The sequence below is a fragment of the Pieris napi genome, chromosome W (assembly GCF_905475465.1).
Source record: "Pieris napi chromosome W, ilPieNapi1.2, whole genome shotgun sequence".
Classification (NCBI taxonomy): Eukaryota; Metazoa; Arthropoda; class Insecta; order Lepidoptera; family Pieridae; genus Pieris; species Pieris napi.
This window is the reverse complement of record NC_062258.1, coordinates 876484-882483: the sequence shown is the minus strand read 5'-3', so window position 1 is coordinate 882483 and position 6000 is coordinate 876484.

Here is a 6000-nt window from a genome sequence, read left to right as displayed (position 1 = left end):
TTCAAGCGTCTGGCTTAGAAGTCTAATTATCAACATATATAGATATGGGGTGAATGAATTAACCACCATTTTAAAGTGAATTAATTTAATTTCATGTTTGGTTACAATATTCACTTGGCTATAATATAATATAAAGAAATAAACATATGTGCGTCAAATACCAAGCCACTAAGCGCACTGGCTACGTACCACTGGTTACCTGCGTGCACGCACACATTCGCGCGAAATCCCGCAAGACCAGTTTTTATGTAGTTCTGTGCGAGTGACTACAATCACCTACAAGCGTGATGTTTGTCTTATGTAAGTACATGTCCTGGCTGTACAGTTTGATCATTTATAAGCATGACGATTTCCTAAATCGTCGGAGTCACGCCCCGAGAGTATAGCCAGACGCAGGCACTCTCTTCGACTGTTACTATGCAGTCATTCGTAATTAACTAAGTCATAGGAGTTTCACCCCGGGAGCATAGCCAGACGTCGGCACTCTCTCTGTTTGTTAGATTGCACTTATTATATAGCAATTAACATAATAGTTATTATTTCGCTCATATTCTATTGTATTACGCGAGTGATAAATATAGAGTAAGTTAAAATTATTCTATTATTTCGAACCCCTGATGATCCAGGAACCGTACATTTTGGTCCTTCGAGCTATCCGGGAATAGCGGGTCTTTCGCGTACAGTTGATCGCGTTCGCGTTTTTCTCCGTCATCCTGAAGACCGGCGCCGTGGAAAAACATCCCACTGCTGGTTTGTTGGGTCGTCAAGCAAGTAAGAAACTATCATCCGCATCAATAGAAAAGAGGCGAGCAAGGAGAAGGAGGATCCATAGCGATCGAATAGGGAGGTAAGCGACAGGAAGTCCGCTCCCAGCATTCTCAGGAACCCATAGCGGTCAAATAGGGAGGCAAGTGACAGTGAGTCCGCTCCCAGCATTCTCAGGAACCCATAGCGGTCAAATAGGGAGGCAAGTGACAGTGAGTCCGCTCCCAGCATTCTCAAGGAACCCATAGCGGTCAAATAGGGAGGCAAGCGACAGTGAGTCCGCTCCCAGCATTCTCAGGAACCCATAGCGGTCAAATAGGGAGGCAAGTGACAGTGAGTCCGCTCCCAGCATTCTCAGGAACCCATAGCGGTCAAATAGGGAGGCAAGTGACAGTGAGTCCGCTCCCAGCATTCTCAAGGAACCCATAGCGGTCAAATAGGGAGGCAAGCGACAGTGAGTCCGCTCCCAGCATTCTCAGGAACCCATAGCGGTCAAATAGGGAGGCAAGTGACAGTGAGTCCGCTCCCAGCATTCTCAAGGAACCCATAGCGGTCAAATAGGGAGGCAAGCGACAGTGAGTCCGCTCCCAGCATTCTCAGGAACCCATAGCGGTCAAATAGGGAGGCAAGTGACAGTGAGTCCGCTCCCAGCATTCTCAGGAACCCATAGCGGTCAAATAGGGAGGCAAGTGACAGTGAGTCCACTCCCAGCATTCTCAAGGAACCCATAGCGGTCAAATAGGGAGGCAAGCGACAGTGAGTCCGCTCCCAGCATTTTCAAGGACCCATAGCGGTCAAATAGGGAGGCAAGTGACAGTGAGTCCACTCCCAGCATTCTCAAGGAACCCATAGCGGTCAAATAGGGAGGCAAGCGACAGTGAGTCCGCTCCCAGCATTCTCAGGAACCCATAGCGGTCAAATAGGGAGGCAAGTGACAGTGAGTCCGCTCCCAGCATTCTCAAGGAACCCATAGCGGTCAAATAGGGAGGCAAGCGACAGTGAGTCCGCTCCCAGCATTTTCAAGGACCCATAGCGGTCAAATAGGGAGGCAAGCGACAGTGAGTCCGCTCCCAGCATTCTCAGGAACCCATAGCGGTCAAATAGGGAGGCAAGTGACAGTGAGTCCGCTCCCAGCATTCTCAAGGAACCCATAGCGGTCAAATAGGGAGGCAAGCGACAGTGAGTCCGCTCCCAGCATTTTCAAGGACCCATAGCGGTCAAATAGGGAGGCAAGCGACAGTGAGTCCGCTCCCAGCATTCTCAGGAACCCATAGCGGTCAAATAGGGAGGCAAGTGACAGTGAGTCCGCTCCCAGCATTCTCAGGAACCCATAGCGGTCAAATAGGGAGGCAAGTGACAGTGAGTCCGCTCCCAGCATTCTCAAGGAACCCATAGCGGTCAAATAGGGAGGCAAGCGACAGTGAGTCCGCTCCCAGCATTCTCAGGAACCCATAGCGGTCAAATAGGGAGGCAAGTGACAGTGAGTCCGCTCCCAGCATTCTCAAGGAACCCATAGCGGTCAAATAGGGAGGCAAGCGACAGTGAGTCCGCTCCCAGCATTCTCAGGAACCCATAGCGGTCAAATAGGGAGGCAAGTGACAGTGAGTCCGCTCCCAGCATTCTCAGGAACCCATAGCGGTCAAATAGGGAGGCAAGTGACAGTGAGTCCACTCCCAGCATTCTCAAGGAACCCATAGCGGTCAAATAGGGAGGCAAGCGACAGTGAGTCCGCTCCCAGCATTTTCAAGGACCCATAGCGGTCAAATAGGGAGGCAAGCGACAGTGAGTCCGCTCCCAGCATTCTCAGGAACCCATAGCGGTCAAATAGGGAGGCAAGTGACAGTGAGTCCGCTCCCAGCATTCTCAAGGAACCCATAGCGGTCAAATAGGGAGGCAAGCGACAGTGAGTCCGCTCCCAGCATTTTCAAGGACCCATAGCGGTCAAATAGGGAGGCAAGCGACAGTGAGTCCGCTCCCAGCATTCTCAGGAACCCATAGCGGTCAAATAGGGAGGCAAGTGACAGTGAGTCCGCTCCCAGCATTCTCAGGAACCCATAGCGGTCAAATAGGGAGGCAAGTGACAGTGAGTCCGCTCCCAGCATTCTCAAGGAACCCATAGCGGTCAAATAGGGAGGCAAGCGACAGTGAGTCCGCTCCCAGCATTCTCAAGAACCCATAGCGGTCAAATAGGGAGGCAAGTGACAGTGAGTCCGCTCCCAGCATTCTCAAGGAACCCATAGCGGTCAAATAGGGAGGCAAGCGACAGTGAGTCCGCTCCCAGCATTCTCAGGAACCCATAGCGGTCAAATAGGGAGGCAAGCGACAGTGAGTCCGCTCCCAGCATTCTCAGGAACCCATAGCGGTCAAATAGGGAGGCAAGTGACAGTGAGTCCACTCCCAGCATTCTCAAGGAACCCATAGCGGTCAAATAGGGAGGCAAGCGACAGTGAGTCCGCTCCCAGCATTTTCAAGGACCCATAGCGGTCAAATAGGGAGGCAAGCGACAGTGAGTCCGCTCCCAGCATTCTCAGGAACCCATAGCGGTCAAATAGGGAGGCAAGTGACAGTGAGTCCGCTCCCAGCATTCTCAAGGAACCCATAGCGGTCAAATAGGGAGGCAAGCGACAGTGAGTCCGCTCCCAGCATTTTCAAGGACCCATAGCGGTCAAATAGGGAGGCAAGCGTCAGGAAGTCCACTCCCAGCGTTTTTAAGGACCCACAGCGGCCAAAAAATATATCAGCGTCCTTTCAACCTAGAAGAAGGTAACGGACGTTTTTTCAGCATAATAACTGAGTAATCCCTTTCGAAAAAGGGCAAGTTATACAGCACTTTCAAGGACCCATAGCGGTCAAATAGGGAGGCAAGCGACAGTGAGTCCGCTCCCAGCATTTTCAAGGACCCACAGCGGTCAAAAAGTATATCAGCGTCCTTTCAACCTAGAAGAAGGCAACGGACGTTTTTTCAGCATAATAACTAAGTAATCCCTTTCGAAAACGGGCAAGTTATACAGCACTTTCAAGGACCCACAGCGGTCAAATAGGGAGGCAAGCGACAGTGAGTCCGCTCCCAGCGTTTTCAAGGACCCACAGCGGTCAGATAGGGAGGCAAGCGAGAGGAAGTCCGCTCCCAGCATATTCAAGGATCCAGAGGGGTCAAATGGTATATCGGCGTCCTTTCAACCTAGAAGAAGGCAACGGACGTCAATCTTCAACATACGGAGGCATCTACAGTAAGTCCTTTCCATTTGTTTTGAGCATTATATTTCTGAGAATTATCTCATTTGTGAGCATAATTTTACTGAGAATGATCTGAAGCATTCATTGAGCATTTTATCAAGTATAAGCATTTAAGAATTTATAATGCAATATTTACAAAGCGTTTAGTTAATTATTATATTAAGCATAATGGAGAATTTATTCCAAGCTTCGTTTACCGACGGTCTGAAAACCATCAGGCATTCAAGAAAAACCGAAGAGTTGCTTCGCAAACAAGCATCTTTATTTAGGTCGCTTGATAAGATTTTTGAACTATCTAATGTAAACTCCGAATCCGACAAATATGAGCTTGAAGGAGCGCTAGAAGAAATAAAGCGGCGATGGGATTTAATTTTTAACACCCATATCGACATACTTGCTGATCATGGCGGATCCTACTCGGAGTATGAAAATATATATTACGAGAAGCAAGCTATATGTAGGCGCCAAAAGAGAGAGATATATCTCAAATTAGAAACGCATATGGATTCACCGGTACTTTATTCACATGTCTTCCCTTTATAGGTATGTATGCCATCCCTTTTATAGGTACTGATGTCGCACAAATACTATTAGTTGACTGCTCCCTATTACGAGTATATATTTTTGCGCTAGCTATAGACTTTGCAGTGCTCGACGACTTTCTTTTCCGTATTGAATTATACCAATGTTGCCTACGAAATTCAATAAAATGAGACGCCAATATTGAGCGTTGAAGCTTGAAAAAAACGCAAAAAATTCATCTCCTACATTTTTTTAAAGTATTTCACTGAGATATTTAATAAATAAGAGGCTTAAAGCAATGTCTATTGCATATACATTATACATGATTCTATTTCAAGACTTAATTTAAAAACTACTAACTTTTATTTTAATGCAATATTGTGAAGATTACGAAATCACTTTAAAAAAAAATTACTAAGAGACCTGTAACCCAAGCCTTCTAGGTGTTGCAGGTGTCTTGGCACAAGCGACAATTTGCGTGTGTGCCCCATGTCGTATAAAAAACTACAAATAGGTTTTTTTATAAGTACACTTTGAATTCATAAACAATCCACTATCGTCGGTTAGATGTCAAATATTATTTCTAATCCGCAAAACTAGGGTATAGGAAGAGAAGGCATAGAAAGGATATTAATGACCATACAAAAAATAGTCACCCTCAAATATTCTCTGTCGTAAAATTGAAACAAAAAACGCAAAGCAACAAGTGGACAATAAATCAATCGAGCCCTGGAGGACGGGACCATTGACATAATGACAACTGTGGCTGATCTTTCACATTCACATCACACATGTTTCGGATGACCACTGCTTTGTATTCATATTGGGATTGTTATGGTTGATTCTGAATAGTGTTCGTTTCTAGCCTCTGAATATTCATTAGGTGATAGTGAGGGTTGATAGTTTTAGTTGTTTTGTTTAGGGATCTAGTACAGAAGAGTTTTATGCAGTGAGACTATAATACTAAGTCTGACGTATGAAATTATTATAGTAACTTTACTATTTCTTTAAATATGAGTTTTAGTAAAAGACACTACAGTAGAGTTTTAAATCTTAAACATTTGAAATAATTTAAGAAAGTTACTTAGTATAAATACCACCCCATTACCATTACCCAATACCAGATTAAAATATTATAGGGTCGTGAGTAATCTGTGCAGTGTGTATCCTGCTGTATTTTACACGATACATTAGTGAACTCAATTAGTAGCCATTTGCTTTAAATTGATGTTAACGCGAAACCCGACATCAGTTTTTCATGTCCGAAATTTCCCAAAAATAATAATGAAATTAATTAACTGCTGACTTTTGGGGTGATCTCTCCATAAATTTCACATGAATGGTTCATTATTGAAGTTATACTTCTTTAGACGCGTTATGAAAAATTGATGAGAGTGAAATTTTACGATGCGCGCGCACCTGTGACACAAAATTGTTAGTGTGATTATAGCGTGCGCGAGCGAGATAGGAATAAGA